Source organism: Sciurus carolinensis, chromosome 1 (assembly GCF_902686445.1).
Source record: "Sciurus carolinensis chromosome 1, mSciCar1.2, whole genome shotgun sequence".
Taxonomy (NCBI): Eukaryota; Metazoa; Chordata; class Mammalia; order Rodentia; family Sciuridae; genus Sciurus; species Sciurus carolinensis.
In genome coordinates this window covers 178,848,854-178,867,219 of record NC_062213.1, presented here as the reverse complement: position 1 = coordinate 178,867,219, position 18,366 = coordinate 178,848,854, and the positions used below count along the sequence as shown (strand labels likewise).

At 41.8% G+C, this 18,366-nt stretch overlaps 1 long non-coding RNA gene across 1 annotated transcript; it reads right to left on the bottom strand.

Moving 5' to 3' along the window:
* Positions 1-5,559: 5,559 nt before the first annotated feature.
* On the bottom strand, positions 5,560-17,825 carry LOC124960562 (uncharacterized). The gene is made up of 5 exons (XR_007104099.1): positions 17,641-17,825; positions 13,334-13,470; positions 12,175-12,392; positions 6,496-6,585; positions 5,560-6,263 (listed from the first exon to the last, which is right to left on the bottom strand). It is a non-coding gene; the product is annotated as an uncharacterized LOC124960562 (long non-coding RNA).
* Between the last annotated feature and the right edge of the window lie 541 nt (positions 17,826-18,366).

The following is an 18,366-nucleotide window of genomic DNA, read 5'->3' as shown; positions in this document are numbered from 1 at the left end:
GCAGCAAGGCCCCCTGAGCTGGGGTAAGGGCGGGGAGTTGGACCACTGCTCATACCCAAAAACACCTGTGGTGAAGCAGACAAGGAGGCTGAACCCAGCTCTGCTCCTTCCAGAGGAGTGGCTCCCTGGCATCTCAGTTTTCTTGAACATAAACCAGGAGTAACGATGCTGCCTCCCAAGAGTATTCCAAAGGCTGAGTAAAACTGTACGTGCGAAAAGCTCCCGGCTCCAGACCTGTGTGTCTGTTGAGCCTGGGTTTGTGCAACAGAACCCAGAGACATTAGGTGACATGCTCCACTCACACAACCAGATTGACCCCATGTTGCCTTTTCACTGTTGGAATTCAGAGAATTTCTAGACCCTTGAGTTCTTAGTTTCTATTTTCTCTTCCTCCCTTTAGTCAGAAAAAAAAAAAAAAAAAAAAAAAAAAAATTTCCAAAGGCTTAGGGTACGCCATAATTCCCAGTGATCCTTCTGCTTTGGCTTTGGAACAGAAGGAACTGGATAAGGTCTCTCTACCAATGTTGGAGAGGATGCTGGGTTTAATGAAAATGCAACCTCTTTTGGCTTTGTTACCTATCACAGGCCTTGGCCGAGTCAAAGCTCTCAGGCACCTGAAAGCCACCAGTTTGGTCATATCTTCCAGGAGAGTCCCTGAGGGTGACAGTAAAGTGCTTCTGGAACTTGGGAATCATTGAAATCACAGTGGCCTTGAGGGTAAATTGCTAAAATCGACATGTGAGGTGGGGGCCAATGTTTGTGGTGTCACCTGTCTCTCCTGATCCCACAAGGCTCCTGGCACAAGTAGGGGCTCAGTAAGTATTTACTAAATGAATAAAAGAATATGGTCAGAGAGATGCAGAGTCACCTTGAGGAGACAGTTTGACATTTTTTCTTGTGGTGCTAGGATGGATCCCAGGATCTTGTGGAAGCTAAGCACACACTTTTCTGCCGAGTTACATCCTCAGGCCCAGCTTGATCTTGTTCTAAAGGCATGAACATAGTCAGAGAAAAGGTGTGCAGCTCACCAGATGTGGTGGTGGTCTTACAGTGAGAAAGGTAAGTGAGAGAGGATGAGAATATAAAAACCACAATAATGAAAGTGTGCAACTGGACTGGCTCAGAGACTGATAATGGAGAGATAAATGGAGTAGAATAGACCCAAACAGGTAAGAAAATCTGGTATGATAGGGTGGCATTTTGGATATGTGAGGGGAAAACACACGTTAGGATAATTAATGAACAAGCTAGAAAAAAATCAAAACGGTCCTCCTAAGTCACTAGAATCACTAAAATTCAGGCACTGTTGTGTTCTATCCTGCAAAGCCAGCAAAACAGACTATGGTTGGTGCTGCTGCTGGTGACATCTGCTGGAAACTGCCTTGTGGTGAAGAAAGCACATGGCAGCAAAATGCTACAGCCTCTGAGAAATTGAAGAATGGAATGGAGAACCTCTTTGTCCCTGTGTCCCCAGTACCAGAGGGCTGGCACAGAGCAGGGGCTCAGCAGATGATTGAAAAGGAGGGGAGCAAGGGAGGTGGAGAAGGAGAGGGAAGGGGAGCCATGGGGATAGTGCCCCAAGGACCAGGGAACTCTTTGCCAGTTTCATGGTCTCAGGGATGCTTTGAGGGGTCCCGAGAGGTTGCTCTGCTGCCCTGACACTCCTTGAACTTCCACATTCTGATGGTGGGAACATGTTGGGGAAGGAGACAGAGAAGGATGGACTTGCTCAGTGGTTCTGACCTGGAGTCCCAGAACCCTTGGGAGCTCCCAAGATAGAAATGGGTACCATGAGCTATTTTAGTATTTCTAAATGCACAGCAGGAATTAAGCATTTGCTTAAGATAAGGCTGTATGTGCTGACAGGCCAGGTATCCTTCTTTGGGGCTGGAACTCGGTTATTCCCCAGACATGGGGAAGTATTTGGATCAAGTTTGTTCTGCAGGAGGATGGCCCCGGTTAGATCATATCTAACTGTGTGGTTTTGAGCAAGGGACTTAACTTCTTCTTCTGTCAGTATCTTCTTCATTAAAATGGGGGTGATAAGAAGAGTACCCCACCTCCGAGGCTTACGTTAGCAATTGAAGGACATAGGACACATAAAGCGCTTGGCAGCAAGCTTGGCCAGAGTCAGTTCTAGGCAAATAGTACTTGCTATCATTATTAATTCAGAATGGGAAGTCTGGACAGCTCATGCTAATCAGAAACTCTGGAGCTATATATATATTGATTAATAAGTAGTAGGAAATGAATGAATTATTAATTACGTAGGGCAACTTGTTTGGAAGTCAACATCTTTCTAAACCTGACGGCTGGCCTAGAAAGAAGTCATGAGAGTGTACTTGGTGGGATGAAGCCCAGGCCTTCTGCGCTAGGCTCTGGAGCTGGAGTGTGGGGGACTGCCGCCTTTCCGGGGCTTGGCACTGGTGTTCTCCCTGCTTGGAAGGCCTTTCTCATCCCTGTCTGGCTGACTCCTCTACAACAGGAAGACTTCCACGGCCCTCGCTCCACCGGGTGGGCGTCCTTCTGACTCAGGACCGCTGGGCTCCCACTTCTGAGGCACTCCTTACTTGGTCCAGGGCCTTCCCAGACCAGTGATTCAGTCTTGGCCGCATCTGAATCCCCCCAAGTGCTCCTTAAACAGAGGTGGCTGCGCGTTGCCACCAGAGTCTGATCCGCAGGTTACAGTGGGGCCTGAGGCCTGAAAGTCTGCATTTCCCACGTGTTCACTGGAGAAGCTGCGGCTCTGGCCCCGGGAAGCACGCTTCGAGGACCCTGGTTTAGCCCACGTGCTCTAAAGCGCGAGGCTTTTTCCGGTTTCGTTCCCCTTTGTACCTGCGTCTCCGGCCCTCACCCCAAAAAAGCCTCGCAGTCTCAGGCATATTACACGAAAGGAGAAAGTCAGGTAAGATGCGATACAAAAGGACGCCCAAGGCCCCCTGTGCCGGGAGCGGGACAGTGGTGGCGACAGGACTCACGCGTGAACAGTTTGGGAGAGCTCCCGGTGAGGTGCCCCAAGGGCCCCGAGAGGCAGGAAGCCCGTGTCCTAGGTCATAGCGCCCTCTGGTGGCAACAGCTCAGCTCTGCTCTGCTCCTGGAGCTGCACAGGGACGTGCAGCAAAGAAACCCACAACTGACCTCCCCCGGCCCTGGTTGTCCCCTCCCGACCTTACCCGTGTCACCCCCAGGGGGTAACTTGCTAAAGCCCAGCTCTGATCACACTTCCTTTGCTCCTCTTCCAACGTAAACGCCACCCCCTGGACAGAGCTCAAGGGCCGTGGCTGCTGCCCACGACTCCCCTGCCTCCTTGGCACTCAGCGTCTTGCCCCTCTCCGCGGGCACCCTCCGCTTTACCCACACAGGCCGCGGCCTTATGCCTTCTCACACGCTTTCCCTCTTAACCGAACTGCAACGCCGCCCCCATTCCCGTCGCCAACGTGGATAAACTCTCTCTCTTCAATGTCAAATGTGGCGGTCTATGCCCAGGGTCGTGTAGATCCTTAGATGTCATTCATTCATTCATTCATTCATTCATTCATTCATCCATTCAATCAGCAAACATATATGGGGCCTTCCTGCTGGCAGGTATTAATCCCAGTGCAAGGGATACAAAGGAGGATAAAGCAAAGTTCTTGGCCTCTGAGCTGGGGTGGGGAAATAATAATATATATTAAATATCACTGAACAATGATCAGTGGTATGCAGAAAATTAGACAAAATAAGAGATAGAAACGAATGAAGGGGGTTTATTGTAGGCAGCGTGGTTAAGGAACTCCTCATTGATGAGGTGGCATTTGAGCAAAGACCTGATCAAAGATGTGAGCCATGTCTGTGTCTGGGGAGGGCATCCCTGACGGAGCGCAGAGGCCGGCTGGTAGGAACATGCTTCAGGTATTGCAGGAATAGCAAGAAGGCTGGTGTCTGGGGTCAGAGACTCCAGATGCTAAGACCATCCATGTGTAGGTGCTATTGGTGCTCCCTGAGGATTAAGGACCGGGTGGGGAAAGTAGGCCAGGGGAGGGGAGGAAGCCAAGCATGGGTGTGATTTCAGGCAAAATGTCACGAAGGGTGTCTCAGCCTGACCCCACAGGGGTCCTTGTGTGTCAGCTCTGGCCCAGAGTTTGTCCTAATGGAGAACTGGATTGCTGAGACTTTCAATCCCCCCAGCCCCACCTCCCCAGGGAGATTTTAACACGCAGGCAAGTCATGTGGGCAAAGTGGCCCGCTAGTGTGCTGTGTAATTCATGAGAAATGGCAGACCCCCCCAAAGCGCCCTGGGTACTAGGCATTGGAAGAAAAGCAACCAAAGCAGGGGGACACACAAAATGAGGCAGAAGCGGGGATCTGAAGGATCCGGGTGGGTCAATGAGGGTAACGAGCTGAAGTCAAGGGGCAGAAACTTAGGAGAGCAGAGTCCGCAGCAGCAGATCAGGGAAACCAATATCTGCCTTCATTCACGGAAGCAATATGCCAAGCTGAAATGGCTACGATTTCTGGTCTTCCTTGCATGTAGGGGTGGCCCGTTTCAGACACTGAGATGTACGTGAGAAGTCTACTGGGAGCTTCTGAGAAAGTATTGATTTCCTGATGGAGATATTACCTCTTTCTCCTTGTTGCTCCTTCCTTCTTGCCTAGAATGCAAAACTGAGCTGGAGGTAATGCAGCCATTTTGTAACCTTGAGGTCACAAGGAGGCAAATGTGAGAATAAAAACCCTATGATTAGCATGGTAAAACAGAAAGACAGAAGGGGCCTGAGACCCTGGTGGTGTGGAGTTACACCACTGGTCTGGGATACTTACCTCTGGACTTCTTTTTGTTGAAGATAATAAATTTGTATTTGATGAAGTTGTTGGCTTTCACTTACATGCAGCTGGGTGACACACCTAACTGATACTCCCTCCAAGGAGTCTGCGTGGGTCCACATAGCCTCCCGCCTTACATGTGAGCTACCACTCAAGTGCACTGGATATTAGAGCTTTTTCAGGTTTTTCATTCTTCTGTCTAAAAAATTCTATCTTCTTTTATGGTGAATTTATTCAGTTATAAGTGAGATTGAACATTTCAATATGTTTATTGAATAATTGCTTACATGAGCTTTAAGTTTCTGTGCTTTGTCCACTTTCGTTTGGAGACCCCAAAGAATTCATTGTGGACATTGGCCTTTCCCCTTCCCTCCCCTCCCCTCCCCTCCCCTCCCCTCCCCTTCCCTTCCCTTCCCTTCCCTTCCCTTCCCTCCCTCCTTCCTTCCTTTCTTTCTTTCTTTCTACTGGGGATTGAACACAGAGGTGTTTTACCACTAGGCTACATTCCCAATCCATTTCCTTTTTATTTTATTTTGAGACAGGTTCTCACTAAGTTGCTTAGGACCTCCCTTAGTTGCTGAGACTGGCCTCAAACTTGTGATCCTCCTGCCTCAGCCTCCCGAGTCACTAGGATTACAGGTGTGCACACCATGCCCAGCAGCATTGGCATTTTTAAAAATATTTTTTAATTTGTTCTAAATGACTGTAGAATGTTATACATGACCGTAGAATGCATTTTTGACACATCATACATAAATGAAGTATAACTTCTCATTCATCTGATTGTACATGATGTAGAGTTAGTTACACAGGTCATGTAATCATCTGCACAAGTATTGGCATTTTAAAGGGTTCTGAGAATTGCTGCAGTGTTAATCTGAAGTTGAACTTTGGCACAGACTCTTCCAAAATTGTTTGACCACAGATGTTTTGTCTTGGAATTTGTCTTTCTACTGGTTAAGACACAGCTGTGCACTTGGCACACCAGGAGTGAGTTTTACACATGCTGACCTGCCCGACCACTCAAAAATCCACAACCTCAAAAAGATGTTTGAATACTGTTACTGGTTCCCTGTGTAAGCCTCCTGAATTCCATAATAATTACTTTGGCAGCTAAGATTTTACTCCAGATCCTTTAGCCAGAAAGACTTGGTCATGTTCACATTGTATCATAGTCCACACGGCTGCCTGTCAAATAATCGCAGGTAGTCTAGTTATGATCCTGGTCTGTAACAGTCTTCTTCATTTTTCAAGTACGTGCAAGATAGTGGCAGTGCTTTAACTTACTTTTCTCCTATTTTTCTAACACAGAAGTATGAATATCATCATCATTATTATTTTGTGGCAAGGGTTTCCATACAGAAAACAACTTATTTTGTTATTTTTTTTCAATTGTTCTTTCTTGACGTGGTGAGTGACTTGATTTTTAATGTTGAATGCAGTTTGATTCTTGATGGAGCCTAGGATGAAGTATTATTTGTTTTTGTTACTGTTGTGGCTGTCTTGCTGTGTGGGGGATTGAACCCAGGGCCTCCTGTGTTAGGCAAGCGCTCTCCCACTGGGCTTCCCCCCTCCCCCACCCGCCCTCCCTGCCCCGGCTTCTATTGTTTGCTTTTTAAAATGAGAAAATGTCTCTCAAGTTAAACATGTGCACGCTCTGCCTCCTGGCTTTAGTTCTGGGTGTTTACTTACCCCATGGCAATGAGTGCAGATGGCCAAGTATGGATGCTGCAGCTTTGTTCATAATGGTCCCAAACTGGAAATGACCCAAATGCTCACCAACTGATGAATGAATAAAGAAACCAAGATGGGGATTCCGCCTTTGGGTCCCCTTCTTCCACCCGGGAGAAGTCTGCTTTTCCTTTTCTTTAATAAAGCTGCATTTTCCACTCTACATTTGCCTCGGCGTGCTTCTCCGGCGTTATACTTCAACACCTGAGGAAGCAGGACTCGTCACCGGTAAACGGCGGTATCAGATTTGGAGGCCCCAGCGAGATTTACGCCAAGGTTCAATACTACAGGAAATAGCCACCATAGGACAATATTCTGCCCCAGGAAGGGGCCTTACTTCAAGCTCCTGTCCTCAGCTTACCTATGAAGCAAGATTTAACCTGTTTGTCACAAAGGGGAAAATAAATCCTGGATACACAGCCATAGGCAACTCAATAACCAATGGCATATCTCAGTGAGGAACTTAGCAAAGTAGCTTCATTCTCAAAAGAAATGGAAAATAAGGTCTCATAATTTTCTTTGACATCCAACCTGTCCTAATGAAATGACTAAAATACCCTAGGCACAAGGTTTCTGTTAAAACCTGTTAGATCCTTCCAGATCTCAGTCAAGGCTTACATTGAAATGTAAATAGGAAGCCTAAAGGCTCTCAGTAGGAGACCGGTCTCAAACCCAAAGAAAAAAAAGGTAAAAAGAGCCTTACCTAAACTCCAGCAAAAGTAAATTTTATGGTGCTTTACTGAAGTAATTAACGGCCGTATCATTTTTCCAGGACTCTTGTTTTTTTTTAATTCTATATATTTTTTGAGCTCATGATTTTTTTGATAAGTTCTATTTTTTTATTCAACTACAGCTTTTGAACATCTGTTACATTGCAATGGAGATTCACCTATAAAGTTACAAGGCCTTTGATTTTGTGTTATTTTTATGTCATGCTGTCTGGTGTCATGTTTTGTCTGTATCAAAACTGAGCGCTCCTAAAATTAAAATTTAAAAATGGATCCAAATACTTTTAATTCACATGATTTAAAGATTCAATTCAAATTGGGTAAACTAATGAAAGAAAGATTCTTCAGCAAATGTGCCTGATAACTATCAAGAGAAACTGTCAGAGTCAGAAGTTTTTAGTCAGTTTAAGACCTGCAGACCTTCCTAGGCTACACAGGTAGACTTAATCTATGTTTGCTCGTATGATTATCTAGCCCTAAGTAACAGAAGTATAGAGCTCTCTACTAAACACAGGTTATACCAATAAAGGGATATTTTACAAAAATCAGATGACATTAAGTAGCTTAACTATATTTTTTTGGGACATTTATGACATTAAGAGTTAAATGTTGTGTTTACATTCCTGATAACCTGGACAAGGTTAAAGTCCCCAAATAAAGGCCTTGTCCTCTCCAGCCTTTGCTAGGCCTAGTTATGGGAACAATTTCTCAGTTCTTCCACCGCCTGGTGAGAGATTGACTTCTGTCATTTTCATGATACTCAGTGGCATGTTCCAGATGCTGCAACATTTACTTTGTACTAATCTCATTTCAGTACTCATGTCTTTTTGTTCTTCTATCATAGAAGCACCCACCCCCAGATGACTTTACAACCTGCTCTTCCCCAACCAAACTTCTACCTTGGACCCCTCAATTGACCCGATTTTTAAAAAAGGAACTCCAAACTGCTTTACCCCTCGCTGCCCCCTTTCAGCTTCGAAGCAGCCAGAACGACCGACGCCCCCTTTTCCTTAAAGCAGTTAGGAGTTCCTATAGCTAAAGGGGGGAATGAAGCCAGAATTAAGGACAGGCAGTTAGTGTAGAAATAGGAAATCGGGTCAGATCGAGAAAATAGAGGCCATCAAGCCATCCGCCTCTGGAAGTTGGAGACTGCCATGGGAGAATGGAATGTCAAGGACCTGCAGAACCCATTGATAACCAGATTTACCTGCCCTTGCCAGAGACTGCAGGCAAGAAGGTGCTAATCAATGCCCCCTGGGCCCTTGCCTGTCTGAGACACCTTGACCCTCCCTCTGCCCCATCCGCTTTTCGCTTTTTACATTTCAAAACCAGGCCTAATCCGGTGGGCAGGAAGGGAGGAGATAAGGGGGAAAAGAGATGGGAGAATGAAACCCATAAAAAGGACAAGATTTGCTCATCCCATGGATTCCGCCTTTGGGTCCCCTTCTTCCACCCGGGAGAAGTCTGCTTTTCCTTTTCTTTAATAAAGCTGCATTTTCCACTCTAAAAAAAAAAAAAAAAAAAAGAAACCAAGATGTTTCCACATAGCAGAGTGCTACTTGGTAGTAAAAAGAAACATGCTACTGCCACGGGCCACAACCAGGACCAAGTTTTTGAACCTGATGCCAAGTGAAAAAAGTCAAATAAGCGAGCCCATGCTGCGTGATTCTGTTTATGTGACATGTGGAGCAGACACTACTAACCTATGGCTATCATGAGATCTGTGATTGCAGGCAAGAGGATGAGGCCACCTGGAAGAACAGAAAAGGTTTCTATTTGACTCTGGGATGTAGATAAGTAAAAATTCACCCAAGTGTGTGCTGTAGATTCATGCTCTGTACACACCTTACCAAATGCATTTTATGTCTCAATAAAAATACTTGAAAATTAAAAAAAAAAAATTTAAAAACTATCATCTAAGACCAAAAACAGTTGAAAGCATATTAATTAAAATCAATTAGGAGACTGAAACTTTATAGCTCCTGAAAATCAGATTTCACAATAATTTTTATCATCCTTGAGCATGCATAATCTTTAAATGTGGTGAATGTTCAGAATTTTAATTACTAAGCTAAATGAAAACCAGTGTCTTGATACTCCCTGTTTTGTTTACTGTATTTTAAAAAGAGATAATAAATAAATACAATAAAATGTGTATAAAACATTTTTAGAAATGCAGAATGCCCAAAGGTATAAAAGGCCCATTGAAACTGTAAGTATTTTGTGTTTAGATAGATTTAATTGTATGGATAATTTTCCCCACCTTAATGCGAAACTTTTTGATTGGAATGGAGAAGTCATCAAAATGACTAAACACTGTACTCCAAAAAATGTCATTCAATGGGCAATAAATATACCAAGGGTGGTCCTCCACTGTACTCTGGGACCCTCTAGTTCTATGTCTTGGCCCACAAGTCCTTTGTCTTGGGACGTGAAGCAAGGTGACCAGGCCATCTCCGTCTGCATCTAACTGTACACCATACACAAATCTGCAAACATTTCCACTATCGCAGGAAAATACTTAGCTATGGCAAATGTCTGTCATTGCAAAATATCTCTCATGACTCTTTTCACTTAACATTATGTTCTTTAATGAACTCTGTTACAAATCTTGATTCAGGTAGAACTCAGGAAATTGGTTGCAATCTTCTGCCTCTATTGACTTGAAGTCAAAATATTTCACCCAAATTGCTTAATTGCTCATTTTACCAGCTCACATGAAAATCACCAATACTACGTTTGGGACTGAAGAAGAAAATAGAAAAGTTTCTATTTCAAAACAATCCTACTGATGCATTGAAAACATCTCAGTTGACAGAACCAAATTTAATTCAGAAAATCAAAAGAGAGCTCATGGCAGCAATGAATCTACCAGCATGGTAATTATGGACTGCTGGAAGTAACAGCAGAATGCTCAGAACCCAGTGCAGAGGGAGTAGTCAGGTAAATGAGCAGGTTGGTTAAGATCTATGACAACATTGGGTGAGCCTGTGTTCCTCTGGGTGGCTGTGGTGACAACAAGCATCAAGGAGTCCCAAGTTCATTTTAAAGATCCTGGGATTTAAGCAACACTTCCTTGTATTTACAGACAAGCCATTGTCTCTTGTATGTAAACCTTGTTTGTTAAGGTTTCCATGGAGATCTGAATTCCACAATAAGTGCTGTGATCAAAATAGTGAATTTAGATCCACGTCTCTCAGCCCTGTGTTCAGCATCGTGAGAAGAAATACAAGAATAAAACCGTTCTCTGCTGTTTCATTCAGAAATGGGTTGAGTGCCCAAAGAACAATTTTGTCCAAAGTTTAGGATCTTAAAAAGTAAAAATAAAATTTAAAAATTGGAACTCACTCTCACCTTGCAATTCTTTGAAGGATAGTAATTAGTTTCAAAATCTTAATTTTGAGTCTCTGAATGAAACTAATCAACAATTTTAAGAATCATATGATGAAAGTATATATGTAAAGATTAAGTAAGTAGATCTGCCTTTCCCAAAACCTGCACATTCCAAATGAACTAGCCTGTTCAGCTCCTGGAAGATACCTCCTGAGCCCTTGGACTATCCTGCATGATAGAAGCATTTTCTGAGCCTCAGGCTTTGGACAATGCTATTCAATTTGACCCCTGGGGTTCTGGGCTGAACACTGAGTAGCTAAGGTCTTCCATGTAGGCTCTGCATCCTGTGTGACTGACCCCTAGTTTAAAATCCTGAACTCCAAGGCTAGGGAGCAAGACTTCCACCATGTTTTCACACACCATTGTAGGAAGAATTAGATGAATCCACTAAAGGACAATATGAAATGTGAGTTTGTTTCTCCCTGACTCTCCCAGGCACTTTTTCCTTTACTGACTTTAATCTGTGTCTATTCACTGCCATAGACTGTACCAGGAGTTTAACAATTGTTTTGAGTTCTGTGATTCCCAGCAAATCATTGAGCTTGAGGGTGGCCTGGGGAACCCTTCACACAATATTGATATGTGCTAACAGTGTTTGTAGATTTAAAGAAAAAATTTACCTTTGCAGATATGAAATTACAAATGGTTTACCTATTACCACATTGGAGCTATTATATAAAACCTAAAGGATTAGGATTATGAAAAACAATTTGGTAGTTAAAGCAGTATTTGTATATGTTTGAAGAAAATTTCATCATAATTAAAAAATACTCAACATATAAAAGTACTCTTGTATTCTAATGCCCTTTATATTATTACAAGAATTCAACATTATATGTCATCCATGAAAGAAAAGTCAGAACTTTTAGATTCAGAGAACAATAGCATTGTTAAAGAAAATTTCAAAGGATCCTAATTCTATTAAGGACAAGAAAGACATTTCTGACTGTCGGAGGAATATGATAGATATTGCTGCCATTTGCAATGTCCGCTTGAGTAGAATTTCTTGTCAATGTCGATGATCGTGAATTTGAAGGAAGCAAAGGCAATCAGGAATTTTGTAGCCAGTTCAAGAATAAAAATCTATCATAAAAAGTGTGAGAAAAGCTGATTTCTTATAAAATTTTGAAGAGATGTTATTTGGAAGTTTTATTCCAATTAAACATTTACTGTCTTCCTAAGTGCTTTGTATTTCATGTCTTTTCATAATTTTGTACTATAAAGAAAATGTGACTAGTATTTTCACCAAGTCCTAGATTTTCTCAAAATTGAGTTTACCCTAACGTGTTACATAAATGCTGCCATTTTCCATATGTCCCACCCATGATGTGAAAAACACTGGGAAGTCCTGAGTTTAAATAGTTTTATGACTGTAAAAAGATTCAAAATAGTGATGCTTAAAATGTAGAATTTTATTTCCCCCTTAAGTAAGCTCTCTGGGGATGACTGGGGGCTCCTTTGTACAATACTCCAATGCATTCCAGTGAGTGGGAAGGCAAACAAACCATCTAGCACTTACCTACTTCTGCATACTTTCATTGTTGTGCTTGGCAGGTATGTTAGGTATTTCCTTAGCTGCCCAGTTCCTAGACTGACTGCAGACTCTTGGGGTAGGGAGGTCTCTCATCAGACAACTGGAAGAGTTTGGAACCAGACAGATGTGGGTTCAAACCCCATCTCTGCTGACGACAGCTGATGGTTTTGGAGCGTGTTTATCCTTGGACTCAGTTTTCACATCTGTAGGATGGAACGAAGACAATCCCAAAAGGCTGCAGTAAGGATGGACTGAGGAAGGTAGGTGAAGCACTCAGGACCTCAGCTGGCACGCAGTCTACCACTGAGCAACCTCCCCAGCCTGCTTGGTTTTCCTGAACCCCAACATCTAGCACATTGCCTGGAACAAGAGGGCCTGTATTAGTGTTGTGTAGACAGACTGAACTGAATTGGGCTCAGGGGAGGGGCAGTAACCCCAGGTCCAGCAGGGTCTGGCAGTCACAGAAAGTCCTGCATGCAGGAAGACCTCAGGGACTGAGTTAGAGTAATGTCTAATGAGTAAGGTCTGGAGGCCTAAGAACCCGGGCAGGGAGATGAGAGTGTAGCATGGAGCATGGGGTTGGGTTCATAGTCTCTTGAATTTAAATAATAAAATCCACAGACAGAAGGGTGAGAGCAAAGTAGCAGGATTTATTAGAGTAATAGAAAGAAAGCAGAGCTCCCAAGAGGGAGGGGTCCCAAGAGAGGCATACCAAAGAGTGGCTAGTGGCTAAGGGTTATAGGTTTAGGGAAGTCAACCTCCTGCTCAATCCTGGGTAAGGCATTCAATGTTCACAAGATATTCAGGCAACCTTTAATTCAATCAAAGTATCAATCAGGTATTTTTCCTTTTTTGGAGAGGCATGGACCCCAGTCACGTAGGTCCTGATTTAAAAATAGCCTTTTTGTAAGTTACTAAGCAAATATCTGCAAGTACTGTTTGTGCTCTACTGCCCAGGAAGGTACCCAGGGGCCCATCTCCCTATCCTCCCAGCTTTATCTCTTCTTCCTCATGTCAGTTATCCTCTGGAGCAGTAACCCTAACTGCTGTTAGGGAATTTGGGTGATGACTGCTCTAAATTCTTCAGGATGAAAAGGGATGTTGAGAGGGGAATAGCAGTCAGCATCATCCTACAGACGCTTACCTAATGGATCCCTTCAAAAGTCAGGTGATACTTCCATGGCAGATTGCATCTCTCCGACCATCTGGAGCTTGATAGACTTTGCAGGTGTCTTATGCATCAGGGCAGTACAGAGGTCCATGGTAGCAGATGGCAGGTGCCTGGACAAGGTATACATAGGGTAAGGATTGTACTAGTACAACACTAAACAAGACAGTGAAGCATTATTTTTGCAAACAATTAGCACGAAAACGATCAGTGTTATCAGTCAGGCTCTGAAGACCATGAAGATAGTAACTTGTTAGAATTTAGAGTGTGGTCTGACATGTCATTTATTTGTGAGTGGAGGCCATTTAAGGTTTTAGAAACATCAGCAAAGTTGTTAAAAACATATACACAACTTTTGATTTTTGTCGTGGCACAGTTCTCCCCCTGATCTGTGGAATGCCATCTGATTTTTGTAAAATAGCTTTCTCATTGGAGTTACCTCTGTGTTTGCAGAAGGATGCCTTTAACTGTGTCACTTAGGATTCTCTTGGTAAAGTCAGTTAGGGCTCTCATGTGCCACATTACTTCTATTATACCAATCTGGGGGATAAATATCAGAGCTAAATAATCATACCAGTGAAAATCAAATTGAGCTTACCTATGTAGGAGGTTACGAAAATTTGTAGGTCTCAAATTGACTTAGAACAAATTTGTCACACTGGCAGCATCTTTTGTGGTAGTTATCAGACACTGCTGTGTAAGAGCCCTTTCTTTATAGCCTCCCAGTTTTACTTACTTTGGGGAGGACTGACATAGTGTATATCTTATGTTACATTAAAAAGCCATTGCCTTTTAAAATGTCCCTGTCTGACTATATTTGGTTATACTTTGCTGCCAGGTGTTCAAGACCAAGTTGGTCAAAAAATTGACTGCTCCTCTCTACCATTAAGAGTCAGCTGAGATTTGTCAGGGATAACTCTTGGAAACATTTGAGAAACCTCTTGGCTCCTTTAGATTTCCTCTACCAGTCATGCCATCTGTCAGGACAGATCAGAGTCTTGCTGACCATAGGGAGCTTCTCTCAGAAGCTTCAGGGAATTGTCAATTCCCCTTTTCAATGACCCTCATCTTTGCGGAATGTTCTCTAGTTGATTTCCTGTTTTCCAGGGTCCTCACAATCTGCCTGATCAGAAAGTGAAGTGACTCACTAGTGTTGCAGGGCCCTTAGAGAAATCCCATCATTCCCTGAGTTCCAGCTGACCTTAGAGGTCAAGGGTCAAAATATTGGCTGCTTTTTCTTAGCCCTTTTACTTCCTCGACTTTGGTCTACAAGTTTTGGGGATTAAATATCCAGCAGGCCAGTTTCACTATTTTGAAGTAGGAGTACCCGGTTTTAATATTAATGACTATAATTTTGTAGTTACCCTTTTTAATTTATTGGGGTCAATATTAGTACTAAAATTCAGCATTGTATCCTATCTGTCCTATAGTTAATGGTTTATTGTCTTAAATTAGCTCAGGTTGTTTTGTTAGAAGTAGTAATTTTGTAAAATACAATCAGGCAACATTTATAAAGTTGTATGAGGATTTAGTTTGTGTAACAACTTTGAACCAAGAGATGTAGTTTCTATAATAGCACTAAGGTATATTTGATATCTAGTTTGCCTCTACAAAGACTCATTAATTTTTTTAACTCATCTCATATGAAATCCTTTACAAATTTTGTTTTCTTTATACAATTCTCTTACAACCTTAAATGTCTTTTATAATTCACCCAAGACTTCTCTTAGTTTTGCATGATATCCCTTGTTTATTTTGAGATCACAGTAATCTTTATAACAAAAATCTATCTTTTGAACATAACTTTAAATGAGTTTAATTCTGGTGTACTTTGGAGCCATTCTAACATGAAGTAAGGTGAAAGGCAGAGTCTTAACTCAGTGAGATATCAGAAATAGACTTATTATCTGATGTATAAATGCATCTCATTTATATAACAACGAACATTTATGTAGTTAAAGCAAACAGTTGTAAGCCAGGTTTCTAAATGGCACTGTGGCCCTTTGATGTCAGACATAACATATAAGAGAGAACCTTCATTGGTTACCATTCCTGTATTTAAACCTACATAGCTTTCATTTTATAAATTTTTGCATAACACTTAGACAAACCTCAGACAAACATATTTGGTTTCATTTGCATACATATCTCTAGTCATATAAATTCAGGGTGTCAACTCTATTGTAATATCCTAAAATATCAGTTTTTCTATTTAACCAGAGCTATAAAACAGTCATTCAAAAGACTTTGAAATAGGTATGAACCCTAATTCCTTTAGGACTTAGTTTCACTAAAAATAAATATTAGGTTTCAATAAAACCTAATAGACACAAGATGCTATCTTGATAAATAAGATCAGATCAATGTTTGAAGAAAATCTTGTAATTTTTAAGAATAGAGAGTTAGACTTTTATATTGATACCTTAAAATTTGACCTTAGAGAACTCCTTAAATAACTTCAACTGACTGTATTGAGAATATGCCACTGAATTACACACAAACTTTTTGGAATTTACCTTTTACAAACCTTCTGTAACTTACTTAGACATTCTACAACTTGTTTACATTCTTAGCTTTGTCCTGTCTCACTCTTTATTTTGAACTTTAGGACAAAAAATATTACTTTAGGGGCTGGGGAGACAGCTCAGTTGGTAGAGTGCGTGCCTCACAAGCACAAGGCCCTGGGTTCAATCCTCAGCACGATTAAAAAAAAAAAAAAAAAAAAAATTTCTTTACCATACCCAAAACTTTCAGAATTATTTTTCTTTATTAAGAAAATATATTTTTATAACTTTCTTATATTTTAATTCTTGTTATTGATCTTTTGAATTCATAATTTGAAACAGTCCTTAAAAATTTATGAATGTATATGAAATTACTCTTTTTTTAATGAGGAATGAGGTATTTACACAATCTCAAAGTATCTCCCACAAAATAGTGATTTAAAAGACAAAAATAGTAAATTAACAGTGGAGAGGTTTGTCAGACCTCACTGGAACCCACCAAAGTTAACATCACAAGGGACAAATGGGACAAACTGATAGCACCTATCTCCTGATGTGTGTACCAAAGAAGGACACAGTATCACACCTCTGTGCTATTCCTGTCACAGATGCATGGCCTGAATCGAACTAACGGTGAGGAAACAACAGACAAACCCAAATGGAGGATAATCTATTAAATAAATGGCCTTTTTTTTTTTTTTTTTTTTTTTTTGTACCAGGGATTGAACCCAGGGGTACTTAACCACAGAGTCACATCCCCAGCCCTATTTATTTTTTATTTTGAGACAGGGTCTTGCTGCATTGCTTAGCATCTTGACATTGCTGAGGCTGGCTCTGAACATGCTATCCTCCTACCTCAGCCTCTGAGCCACTGGGATTACAGGTGTGCACCACTTTTATTTTTCAAAAATATTGGTCTCATGAAAGACAGACAAAGCCTGAAGAACTCTTTTAATTGAAGGAATCTAAAGAGAGAGGACAACATATAATCTTGGATTGGAGTTGAGATCAATTTTTTCATCTCTTTGGGTATAAAGAACAATCTTGGGAAAATTGGTAAAATAATACTATTGTAAATAATTTAAATAATACTATTGTATTAATATTAATTTCTTGATATGGGTAATGTATGGGGTTATGAAAGAATGTTCATATGTTTTAGGAAATATATGCTCAAGTCCTTAGGGATAAAGGGGAATCTTTTTTTAATTTTTAGAAATTTTAAATCTGTTCTCATTAGTTATACATGACAGTAGAATACATATATGCATTTTAATAAATAATAAATGAAGCATAATTTCTCATTTTTCTGGTTGTACATACTGTACATATTGTAGGGTCACATCTGCCACTCTTTTTTAATGAAATAAAATACTGTATGTTTGTCTTTAGTTTTTTCACCAAAACTAGTTGTTTTTGTTCCTTGTATGTAGAACAACACATGTAAGTAGAATTTTAACCCTTAATCATCTTGTTTTTAGTCAAGACACAGAAACAAAGCCATCTTAAACTGACTTTCCACTTACCAGCAATTTATAAAAACACATTTAATAAACCTAAAATCTGTTGGCTTACAGAATTTAAGAAGCCAAGAGTACTTGAATTTAAATTTAGCATTTGACGTTTGAGTATTTTAACTTTGACCTTGCCATTGAGGACATGCCCCGTGGGAAGGCAGAGAATAAGATAAAGTGACAGGAATCCAGATCCTGAATGGCTGTCCCTCCACCCAGGACGGTCAGCCTAAGACTGCTGCATAAGTGGGGGATCAATACTTACCTTAGGTCAGCCTCCACACTTTGGGGCTTCCAACCTGGAGGCTTAGCCCTGAAGAGTCAGGGGCAAGGTAGCCTTTGCGTGAGACAGGGGAGCCCAACCTGGACCATGGGGGGCTGACTGAGCATTCAAAGTCATTCTCACAGCTGGCTGGGAAGGAGTATCTGAAGAAATGCTGGAGACCACATCAGAAGTAGAGAGCTAAGCCACTGGAGGGAGTCTGCAGAGCAAAAGGCAGCCTCCAGGCCAGGTCAGATACAGAGGCAAGAAAGGCAGGGGCTCAGCCTAAAAGAAATCAGGAGCCTCCGGGTGGTTGTGGGCTTGCGGGCTGCCAACAAGAATGGGAAGCTCAGTGACTGACAAAGGATGAAGGACAAGTGTCAGATTTACCACTCGGAGGGAATGAAAAATTAAAACCACAACTAGGAGTGGGAAAGCAAAGTGTGATTTATTGGGATACATATTCAGCAGAAGGAACAGAGACCCACGTTACAGTGAGTATCTACAGATAGAATTTCTTTCTCTCTTTCTTGTGAATTATTAGGCATGAGCGGTTCTGGTCTAGTGTGGCTGCTCCTTGGCAGAGGGGCATTTTCTTTGCATCTTGTTGCTCCCCTGCATATATTGATCCAAGTTTTATTTCCCACGTCTTTAAGCTGGAACTCTATTTCTCAGAAGCTCCTGTCCCATGTGGTGAGTTTTGGCTGAAAGAGGAACTGGTATGAAGGT